Source organism: Suncus etruscus, chromosome 3 (genome assembly GCF_024139225.1).
Source record: "Suncus etruscus isolate mSunEtr1 chromosome 3, mSunEtr1.pri.cur, whole genome shotgun sequence".
NCBI classification, from domain to species: Eukaryota; Metazoa; Chordata; class Mammalia; order Eulipotyphla; family Soricidae; genus Suncus; species Suncus etruscus.
In genome coordinates this window covers 154,929,124-154,941,783 of record NC_064850.1, presented here as the reverse complement: position 1 = coordinate 154,941,783, position 12,660 = coordinate 154,929,124, and the positions used below count along the sequence as shown (strand labels likewise).

Below are 12,660 nucleotides of genomic sequence, written 5' to 3'. Positions count from 1 at the left end.
TTGAGTGCCACAATAAGGAGAATCCTAGCGAACACTGCAAACATATGTACAGTGTCTGAGTATCAACTATGACATTAGAGAAGGAAACGGGGAGGGGGTGGAGAGGTGGAAGCTGTGTTCTCTATATTCAAAGGAATACTGTTCTGCCATAATAAAGATTAGATTGTGCTTTGGGGGACAAAATACAAGGGAGTGAAAGCTAATTACCAATATCTTCCACTTACATGTTAATTATGAATATTATGTCTTAGTTAAGACAAAGAAATGGCAAAAAGCAAATAAACTACCTCCTAGACTTAGTGGAAACTATGGTGGTTACAAGAGGAAAATGAGAGGGTTTGGAAGGAATGAATAAAGAGGTCTTTTTGGTGTTGTGATGGCACTGGAGTTTTGGCAGTGGGAGTAGTCTGTCTATTACACACAGAGCTATAAAGCTAAGTCCATAAATTTATTTGTTATATAAAGCAGTAATAAATTGGTTTAAAAAAATGTCAATATGCACAAGGCAACTTTGGTCATGGCTACTGGGAAGTCATTCCAATAATGGAATGGAATGTTTTACCAGATGATCCCTAGTACTAAAAGAGTATCCCTTGTCCCCAGAAAACTGCTGTGCATGATTGGGTAAGCATAGTTGTATCAAATTAAGAGGTGTTAAGCCATTATTTTAAAGTGCATATTAATTCCAAATAACACATGGACCCTGGGGGAATATTGTATAATAAATAAAGCATTTTTTGTTGATAACATCTACCCCTGTTCATTAGCTCTGTTTTTTGGACAGCCAAGGGGAATTCTGGAAGGTATGATGCCTTTGGGTATTCCCTGCTGAACAGAACTACCAGAAGTTTGAAACATACTGTATGCAATCTGCAAAGCAAAAAAAGAATGATTCTTAATTTCTATCCATAATGCCTTCTTCATCCTCTCTCCCTTGATCTGCATACCAAATACGATAGGTATGATATATGTATATATCTATACCCTATTATTCATTGGCATTAATTTGAAAATGTCTTAAATTCTGGATAAATAACTCAGTAGGACCTCAATTTTTAAACTATTCGTTTTGTTTTAAGGTTGTTTTATGGAGTATCATTTTTTTAATTGGTCTTACTTGAAATTTTAACATTGTAGGTTTTGTCCTCTCTACAAAGGCACATCAATCTGTTTTTATACTTTATTCGTTTTGAGAGATGAGAACTGACTAGAGCAACAACAAAAGAACTCTCCAGCTCCTGAAGAGTGCTCATGCTGGCCATTCAGTCATGAGTCACCTCCCAGAACTCAATCAGTTCCAGACAAGACACCCCCGTGTGGGTCTCCACTCAGTCCTGCTGTTGGAGGCCTATCCTCTGTGATTCTCTTGGCTGTTCTGCCTCTGGAATCTATTCTTTTACTCCTCTGATCAAAATCCTATGCATCTCTTTTGGTTTTAACTTATGTCCAATCTAAATACCCTCTTTCTATAGTATTCCCTCATCCTCAAGGTCAATTACCTCATTGAAAATTACTCTCGAATTGCCTCTTTCCCTGACCTCTCATCTCAGTTTCAGAATAGTTTATAAACTGTCTCTGAAAATCTCCCATTGATTCATGACAGCAGCCTCTGTCCTAGTTCATGTGCTATTCACATGTTAGATCCTCTAGGGCAGTGTTCTTCAACATTTTTATTCCTGCAGACTAGGCCAGTCCTGATCCATCCATGGACTGGTTATTATAGCAAGGGCAATAGGTCAGTAGTTTTCGATCGTTCTACATTTGGACAGGTCAGTGTCAGTTTATGGACAGGTGCTTGAAGACAGCCACTCCAGAGCCTTCTCAGCTCAGTTTATCTCCAAAACTCTTCCTAAATCTAGAAGGTGGTTTTGAATGAACCTTCCATTTCCATCATAAGTTCTTTTCCTTATTTTTTGCTTGTTTTCTTCAGATCAAGGTAGGCTCAAATCCCCCCAAAATTTCTAGACACTAAAAAATAAAAACAGATAAACTAAATTCAAAACAGCTTCCCCTTCCAATTTGGAATTTTTCATACCCAATCCACCTCAGCGTTTCTCAATTTGCATCTTAACTGTTAATTTGTATCTTTTGGACACAAGATATTCCAGTTTGCATGGAGGTGAGCTCCCTTGTTCCTTCACATCCACTTCCCAACTTCATGTGGATTTTCTCCTGCTCTGTTCTTAATTATTACTTTTCTCAAACAGATCCCTCTGCTTGCTGGAATCAAACGCACTTTTCAGGATTATTTACAAATGCTGCCTGAAAGTAAGTCTTGTTGATACCAACCCATCTAAAGCATATATATATATATATGTGTCCAATATATATACATTGGACACCTATATATTGGACACCTTTTGGACACTCTTGGGCAGTAAAATTTAGACTTGGCTGGGCATTTAAATCACCTGGAAGGCTATTCTGAATTCCACAGCCTCAAGCTGCACCTCACACCAATTAGATTAAACCCTCCAGGGAGGAACCTCTGGTATTTCTATATCTCTCCAGGTGACTCCAATATGCAGTCAAAGTCGATATCACTGCATTACACCATTTATCATTTTCTCCCTTGTGGTCGTAATTACACCATGTTTGTCTTATTCCTATGACTAAATTTGAAACTCCTTGAGGGCACAGACCATCTCACCACATCTGCTTATCCCCTGCAGTTCATAATGACTCCAAGATGCAATAAATATTGTTGAATTTTGAAAACAAAATTTTGAAATTAACCATAAGCCTCAATTTAAGAAGTCGCAAATAATTTTAGAAGAGAAATCATATTAGTGGAGAACTGATCTGAATTTTGCTTAAAGTAACAGCACCTGGGTTCTATTTAAGTTTACCAAAAATATTCCAACATGACTTTGAAATCAGCATAGCCCTCCTTCAAGGCTGATGACCTGCAATTATGCATTGCAGGTCAATGCTGTCCTTTGCTTTGACACCTTTCTTTCTGAATGCCTCACAACAAAAATACTTTACAATTCTTTGATAACTGACTGTAAAATGTAACTGTGGATGTGTGCTCATTTCTAATTGAAACAGACCAAAGAGGTCGGTAACATGCACAATGATCTGCCTTTCTCAGCCCTGAGACAGAAGGTACCACAGGCAAAACTGCAATGTGAACCTAACACAGAGCATCTGACCTCCTTTCAGGAACTGCAGAAAATAAAATGAAAAATGAGGCAAGGAAGCTTGCCAGCCTTTCATATGGCTACAGTTGCTAGGGAAACTGCTTTCTTAGTTTCACCCTGTCCAGTATAGCCCGTTTCACATATTCTTCTAGGCTTTTTGAAAATAAAGGATATCAAAGAGGAAAAGGATGATAGAGAATAAAAAGTCAGAATTGTATTGGTCCAAGCAGAGCTTTGTTCTCTTTCTTCCCCGCTACACTCTTTCCCAGTCACCTGGAATATTTGCCACCTGGCAAAACCCTCCAGAATGTAAAAAGTCCAAGAATGAGCTGAGAAGGTAAACAAAACTATAGGAAGCCCTATTTGACATGCAGCAGTAGCTCAAAAACTGCTTCCTCACCCCAATAGGGTTTTGTCTCCAGCTGGGAAGGTAGAAGGCAACTTTTAACACAGCAGGAGCAGCCCCTCAGCCCTCTCTTGCCCCACATCTCAGGAGAAAGCGCTCCAAGTTTCTCAGCACCATGAATTCAACCCAGAGCTACTATGAAGCACCCAGATTGTGGATGTGGTAAGATATAGGCAGAGAACCCCAAAGTTTCCATGATAGGCAATAGATTGGTCATAGAAACAGGAAATCTAAGGAAGGTAAGAAATCCCAAATTGCATAATTCTAGGTCATTGCAAGAGTATATAGTATGTATGTGTATATATGTGTGTGTATATATATATATATATATATATATATATAGTAATAGAACAAAGCACTCAGACCAGATAGGATAGCCTATAAGGATGGAATAGTCTACCCATAGTCAATTAAATGAGTAAATATATAGCATGTGCTACAGGGGCAGGAAGTTTGTGCTTTGATTGTAGAGGTGGATTTTGGTTTGGTTTGGTTTTTAATTTTTTAATTATATGTTAGGTACTGTGGGTACAATAGTGTTAGAATTTTTAGTATTGATGTACAAAATCATTGCACACTACCACTACTAAAATGTCCATGATCCTGGTCCTGATGTTACCTGAAATGGATTTTGAAAAGGTATGTGGTGTTAATTATCATCATAGTTCAGATTCAAAAGGGATGCCAATTTGGTAATTTTTCACCAAAATGGTTTCATTCCTTGAGACTGATCTATGTCCTCCTGCAATTTTACCTAAATAGAGCCTACATGAAAGTTCCTGTAGTACAGACAGCACTGCTAAACAGAGAACAAAGTAGGTAGCTGGGAGATAATTGGGAAGAAGAGAATATGCTATTAACTTAACCTTCGCATCTTTTGAATTTTAAAACTATGTAAATACTTAAAAATAAACGTTATAATTTTAAAATGAAATTAAATGCTACTTGTTTAGATTTAAAAGTTCAATCTGGAGCTGGAGAGACAGTGAATCGGCTGTGGCATTTGCCTTGCATGTAGTGACCCCACTTCAATCCCCAGCATTATATAATCCCCCAGAATACATTCAAATGCACAGGTAAATTTATGGAGGTCCCCGAGCATCAGTGGATGTGATCCTGGCAGGCATCTCATTATCTGGTCTTCTCATTGAACTGCCCACCTGAGACCCTGCCCTCTTCGCTCACCCCACTTCCAGGAACACTTGAGAGGCTCAAAAATAAATAAATGGACAAATAAATTAAATAAAACATCCAAACTAACTACAGACATTTCTTTGAAATTATGGGGGAAATTTGTATTTTTTTCTCAAATCTATAATCATTTTTAGGATCCAGAAAATATATTAACTATAGAATCCTCTAGTTACTAACTGTACAAAACAATTATAAGCTTATATTTTTATTATATACTATTAAATAGATCTATCATGCAATATACTTTTTAAATGACTAACTCTATATTATGCAACATAGCTTAATAAGTTCTTTTCTTGCTTTTTTTTTCTGGGCCACAGCCAGGAGTTACTCTCTACTCAGTGCTCAGGGAAACATCAGAGATCAAATTCAGGATTCCTATATGCAAAGTATGCAATTCAAGTCTTTAAGCCCCCATCCCTTAATAATACTTTTATTCGAGTTCCAAGGATATTAAAATAAGCCATCAATGATATCTTAAGATCTAAGAATATTTGGGTCTTTTCAATCCTTAGGTCAAAAATTATTTTTTCTCTTTGAGGCTTCGACAGAGAGCCATGCACGATAAAAGCCACTGATTGTGATCTGAAGCAACTAAAAGGCTGGTCCAGTCTGAACTGAGTGATTCTGACTTCCACTTCTTTAGCCAGAAAACAGGAAGCTCACATAATTATGGTCATCTCAAAAGGCTAATTAATGACCAATGAGATTCTCTCTTATGGAATATGAAACTCCTCTAAACATTGATTATATTTTAGCAATTTTTTTACTTTCCTTCTATAGGTAAACAAAATGATTTCAACATATTCTCTTTATATTATCTTCTAATAGGGGATCTTCCATAGACTCTAAAACCATAATCAGGAAGCAATAATCAGTTAAATACAATGATGGCTGTGCAGTTATGTAGCACCCTCAAACACTTTTTAACCTTAAAAAACAAGCCTTTATCAAGTTGTTCATAATGCAGTCATTTCAGACATTAAATGTGCAAACACCAGTCCCACCATTGTCCCCAATTTCCCACTCACCTCCCTAGCCTTCTCTCTTGCAGGCACAAACAAATTTACCTTATATTGTTTGTTATACCACAAAGGCAAATGGAATTATCAAAACTTAGATCAACAATGGTGAATTTGAAACAGTTGTGATATCTCTCCATGGTATTACTAAAGTCAGTATCTAAGGTTTTACTGGACTATGGGTGGTAGTAATTGAGCCTTCTGTGTTACTGTTCAGGCTCACTGAGCTTGGTAGATTTTTTATGTAACTTTCCCATCAGACTTCCATGATGCTACTGAACAGTCTGGCTTTCCAATGAAATTTTGAGGTTTCTTAGAGCCACAGTGGCTGCATGGTCAAAGATCTATAAATTGGAAATAAATTTGGTGGTTTAGCTGCTTGATACAGTTAAGTTGTAGAGCTGGGCCTTGTCTGTCAGAGGGTTTTGGGTGTGGTGGTGGGTTGCTCTGACTTCAGGCAAAAAGAGGAATTTGTTCCCACTCATTCTGAGACTGTCACCGAGGTATCAGCCCAGCCAGCCTACCTGGGAAGAGTTAGATTTTCTTTTGGAGATTGGTGGAGAAGCTGGACCATTTTTCTGCCAGAAGAATAGTGGGTGTGGGTGCAAATATTTTAAAAAGTTTGGACACATTTTCCACACATTTTTCCTGTATCTATAAAGCAGGACAATAATACATGCAAGGGTCCACTCATGATAAAGTAGTAAGAACATAAAATAGTAAAACTTAAACTCAGTATGCCCCCATCTTCTCCTCTAGACCAGCAGAGATAAGCCATGAAATGAGTCAGGGGGGTCTAAAGTCCCACAGATGTCAGGGACTACCAACCCTGACTGAAGGTGAGAGACACTAGAATATCAGGTTAAGATGCCCCAAGTTTTAGTTCTATTCTAGGACAATTCAATCAAAATCTCTAAAAATAAAACTATACATGCTTCTCAGACTGAGAATCACAGATCTAAATTAAAAACTTTTGAATAGTCAAAAGTAAAAATATTCTGAATAATGAATCATATTAAGGCAGTATTATGATGCTATTAGCTCTGGTTGCAAGGTAAATAAATGTGTGTACATGTGTGTGCAAGCACATGTAGGTCTGTGTATCAGTCTGTTTTCTGGTCTTATTATTCTCATGTTTGCTTATGTTTATAAAAATTGCCTAGCCCATAGAAACTTGGGCAACCTGGACATCAAAAGGCATATATCAAGGAAGGAAAAGACGTAGCTTCCCACTAGGGAATGCTTTTGTTGTAAAGGTGCCAACTACATTACCTGCCTGAAGAATGCAAACTACCATATATAACCTTAGATAGCCCTTCCAACTGGCTGAAAGATTTTTTTTTTCTGGGCCAGGAAGCATTTTATGTTTCTCACAGCAACCAGTTGGCAAGGACTTTGCTCACACACACAGATTCATTCTCTCAGGTCTCATGGCCAAGAGCTTTCTGGGCACTTCACATAAAACCTCTCCTTGCAGGCTTCCTAGTCTTCAGAATGCACATCTATATATTCAATATACATATGTATTTTGGTAGGAGAGAGATTTCCGTTAGGGTTTTCTTTGAGGGTGCATTTAAAGCACTGACTTCAAGCAATGCCAAAATGACTGTGGGCAAGGTATCTGCAGGCAGAATATATGTTCTTTCTGCCTAGCACAAATTTGGAGGGTATCTTTGGGTCCAGGGGAAAGGAGGTGTTTCAGGAGCTGAAGAATGACTTCATTTCCTTTCTTGTCATTAAGCTTCTTCTCAGCCCAGGCTTTGCCAGCTCCAGGCAGAGTCCCATCTCCAATGTGAAGCCAGGCTGCTTTGATTTTGCTTTGTTCAGGATCTAACTCAACCTTGTTATATGCCAAATACCCTTCAGGGTGTCCTACTTTTCTGGATCTTCTTCTCTTGTGCCTAGCACTGTCTTTCTATTCTTAAGAGAATTGCACCCACCAGAGAAATTTCAAACTAAACAGACTCTCCTGCTATGCAAAACACTGCACAAACATTTTGGGTGGTCTTAAGTGAAGATTATAAAATGTGAACTTCTAGGAGAAAATTTATCATATGATTTTAAAAGAAATGGGATAGACTGGGGGTGTAATTCAGAAGAAGAGTGCTTGGATTGCATGTGTAAGGTTCTGGGTTTGATTCTTTCCCACTGCCCCCCAAAAAGAAAAGAACTGAATCACAATCCAAATTTGGTTAAAAGACGGAAATTATTCAAAATTGAAATCGGAAAGGGGAAAATATGATCTTGTTTATGCTCCAATTTTTTAAAAATATTTTTCTTCCCTCAGTTCAAATCCACTTATTTCTTTTTTTTTTTGTTTTTTGTTTTTTTTTTTTTGTTTTTGGTTTTTGGGCCACACCCGGCGTTGCTCAGAGGTTAATCCTGGCTGTCTGCTCAGAAATAGCTCCTGGCAGGCACAGGGGACCATATGGGACACCGGGACTCAAACCAACCACCTTTGGTCCTGGATCGGCTGCTTGCAAGGCAAACGCCGCTATGCTGTCTCTCCGGGCCCACCACTTATTTCTTAATCTCTAGCAATTCCAACTCTGAGAAACTAGTGTAGGTAGATATAGGTTTGTTTTGAGAAACCAAAAATATTTCAACAATACAACTTTGAGAGGAAATTATGGAGCATTGAAATTTCATATCAAAAGCTACACAGTTCTGAGGTTAGAATCTTCATCTCCCACACAATAACTATAATCCTTGAGCAATTCTTTTTATGTCTTTGAGCCTTCACTTTCTTAATTCTTATTATTAAAAGAAGAACATCTCAGGCCAGAGAGATAACACAGTGGTAGGGAGTTTGCCTTGCACGTGGCCAACCCAGGATGGACCGGATTCAGTTCCCAGCATCCCATATGGTCCCTTGAGCCTGCCAGGAGCAATTTCTGAGCAGAGCCAGGAGTAACCCCTGAACGCCATTGGGTGTGGTTCCAAAAACCAAAACCAAACAAAACAAAAGAACATCTCAAAGCATTGTGATGACATTTAGATGACATACAGGATATATTAGTGTTCACAGAATAACTGTTTAAAGAAAGTACAAACTGGGGCCATATAGCAAGTACAGTGTTTAAGGCACTTAATATGCATGCAATCTTCCTCTTTGGGAATTTGGTACAGCATGGCCACTGTATATCTCCAGGTGTGGTCTGGTTGCCTTCAAGCATTATGTGGGTCTGAATAATCCCTGACCCATAGAGCCAGTAGCATTGCCTCCTCAGATCTTGGGCCCTACCATTGAACTGGGCTATAGCCTTATTGATCAAGAATTATCTAAAAGGGGGCTGGAGTGATAGTATATCGGTAGAGTGTTTGCCTTGCATGTGGCTGACCCAGGACAGGCCTAACTTAGATCCCCAGCATCCCATATGGTCCCTGGAGTTTGCCAGGAGTGGTTTTTGAGCTCAGAGCCAGAAATAAGCCCTGAATGCTGCCAGGTGTGGCCCCAAACAAACAAACAAACAAACAAACAAAAGAATTGCCAAGAGGAATACCAGAGGACCATGCACTATAAGGTGCTTAAGATCATCCCCGGCCCCATACCGGAGCCCTTCTCCCTGGCCTGGGGAGTGCTGGGAGGCTTGGCAGGCCCCCAGCCATCCTTGTCTTTTTTCCCTGACTCAAGGCCTTCCCTGGGTGCCATCTCAGATGGCCAGAAGTGGGTTCAGGTGGACTCAGTGGTCCTCAGGCTTCCCCCCTCCCTCCGTACTCCAGGGGGGAGGTGCATGGGAAGGAGGGCAGGAAGACATCTGGCCTCCAGTTTCCTCTTTGATTCTGGAGACCAGCTTTTGCCAGGTATGGGGTTTGGGGAGGCCCCATACCGGAGCCCTTCTCCCTGGCCTGGGGAGTGCTGGGAGGCTTGGCAGGCCCCCAGCCGTCCTTGTCTTTTTCCCCTGACTCCAGGCCTTCCCTGTGTGCCAGCTCAGATGACCAGAAGTGGGTTCAGGTGGACTCTTAGTGGTCCTCAGGCTTCACCCCTGCCTCTCCCTACACTAATGGAAATGCACTTTGGGAGGAGGGTGGGCCGTTTTAGTACTGGTTTATGTTGAGACAGTCACTGGAATTTTTTTTCTCCTTGTTTCCTATTGATAGTATTGTATGCATATATTTTATATATCCATAGCATCCATCTTGTATTGTGACCTTGATACTGCCCTACAAATCTCATTTCTAATATTTTACTGCCTCAGTCCCAACCCTTATTTCCCCCTATCTTCTCAGTAGGTGCAGCTCATGACATGAAGCTCACCACATAGAGTGATGAGTGCAGTTAGAGAAATAACTACACTGAAAACTATCATAACAATGTGAATGAATGAGGGAAAAAGAAAGCCTGTCTGGAGTACAGGTGTGGGTGGAGTGGGGATTAGATAGATCTGGGAAATTGGTGGTGGAAATCCTGCACTGGTGAAGGGGGATGTTCTTTACATGACTGTAATCATACAACTACAATTATATTTGTAATCACGGTGTTTAAATAAAGATAATTTATTTAAAAAAAATCATCCCCATTAAAAAAAAATAGAAAAGACAAGTTGGTTGACAGTGAGTATTTCAGGGTTTAAGCTCAGTGTTTTGGATTCTCTGCTTATATAACATTGAGGTTGAATATACCCACTAAACCCCCAGTATTTTTAAATTATTAAATAGGAATTTCAATTTTAACTCATCCTATGTAGCACAATGAATTGCTCAAAAAATAATAAAATAGAATATTTATTCAATTATTATATAATTAATTGATTTATTAATGCTTTTACATTTAGTTCTTAGGTTTTTATTTATGTGTAATATTTTTTGTTTTGTTTTGTTTTGTTTGGGGGTCACACCCAGCAGTGCTCAGGGGTTACTCTTGCCTCTGCATTGAGAAGTCATTCCTGGCAAGCCTTGGGGATCATATGGGATTCTGGGATTCAAACTGTGTTCTGTCCTGTGTTGGCTGTCTGCAAGGCAAAGGCCTTGCTGATGTGTCTTCACTCCAGTCCTATATGTGTAGTATGTTTTTGAACATTTGGTCCTTGAGATCTGTCCCTCCCCCAAAACCAAAAACATTATCTAAAACATATATGCACATCCATGTTCACTGCTGTGCTATTAGCAATATAAGATATGGAAGCAACCAAGAATTAAATATTAGATGAATAGATAAAGAAATTATGAAAGATTACGAAAGCATGAAATACTGTATTTTGCTACAACAAGAATAGAACTAAAGCATGTCATGTGAAGTAAATAGGACAAAAAGTAAAATAAAAACTCAATATCCTCATGCTTATATATATCAAGAAATAAAGAAAACAAACTATGACCAACAAAAACAAACTTTGGACTTTGATAAAAAGAATATATTACTAAGTGGGCATGGGTAAATCCAGAGGGTAAAAAGCAAGAGGTTGTGTGTGAGAAGGAAGCTAGAGAAAATGGTGGAGGGTTATTGGCTATGGTTATATGGTTACTGGTTGCTATGTTATAGTAACGTTACACATATATCATAATATTAAAAATCATACTACTTCCATTACAATAATAATTAATTTTTAAGGATACACTGCATTGGTCAGTAAGATACAGTCACAAAACTTTCCTTTCTCCAAAACATCACCAAACAATGTTACTCTTCTCATCAGTTACTACAGAGCAGAAATCATCCTAGATGAGAGTCTTAGGAGTAAATAGTCAACAAACAAAAAGTCAATGATTTTGTTATTATTGTTTATTTTGTGCTGGGGCCACACACAGAAGTACTTTTCTAGGAGTTGCCCAGAGATCATTTTTTGGCACAGCTAAGGGTCCCAAATTGTATACCAGGAATCAAACAGGCTATATGTAAGGCAAATGCTTCACTTACTGTAAAATTTTTCTCTCCCAAAATTTACATGATAATTATGGGTTTTAGTGGGTGAGTAGGAAACTTGTCTGATTCTGAAAAGAGCATGGAGAGGGGGAAAAAAAGAGCATGGAGAGACAGGTGTGGATGTGAGAAAGAAGCTGGTATTATACATACATTGCATTACAAATAAGAGATAGGTCATATTGCCCACAAAAGAAAACCTGCCAGCTCAGACCATGCCCTGTGGTCTGGTCTACTCCCATGTCATGGAGACAAAGTAATAAAATTATATCATTCAGTTGTTTCTAAATATCAGCTACTCCCATCTAGCATAGAGCATGAAAAGATTCTAGTCCTCTGAACAAGAGCAAAAGTTGGATAACAGTTATTTGCTTACTTGGTATTAAGATTTTGCTTTTTGGTTGAGATCATGAATAAATTAGATCAAAGTATACAAAAATATGCAAAAACTAGGTATAAAAGTAAACTTAATGTGACATTATAGAAATTTGGGATTCTAACTTTCATGTTACTATTTTCTGGGATGAACTGAGAATTGTCTCTCCCAAACTGCTAATTAAGGGTATTCAATCCAACCTTTTCTTTTTTATCACATGCCCGAGGCCACCCATGAATATGTGTACATTTGTTCACACACACACTCTTGCTTAGGCTACAGTAGCATCCTTTAAATCACTTCAGGTTACCAATTGACTATATTTCCTTTAAGATTAATAAGCCCAAGCAACTTCCTCTCCATTGTCAAACCATCTCCACCAGACACATCCTTGAGCTCCGTCTCCACCAATAGTTATTGAATCAGGGACGAGCACTTCCTTATTGTTATTTCATAGACTGGCCTATACCTTTAACAAAGTAGGATTATTTGTTTTTTATAAATTTAACTGACTTTATTTAAAGAACATGTATCACACAATTGATATAGCTGATATTAATGCATTTGTTTTCAGATAAGTGGGAACAAATATAAAAGGCCAGGGTTGTACCGCCTATGATGTAGCTGTCAACAGTGACTCTTTTTTTATTGTGGTCAAA

General features: G+C 38.6%; 1 pseudogene; it reads left to right on the top strand.

The window, feature by feature from the left end:
• Window positions 1–3,331: 3,331 nt before the first annotated feature.
• LOC126004500 (PIH1 domain-containing protein 1-like) overlaps window positions 3,332–12,660 on the top strand; it is a 10,871-nt pseudogene continuing 1,542 nt past the window's right edge.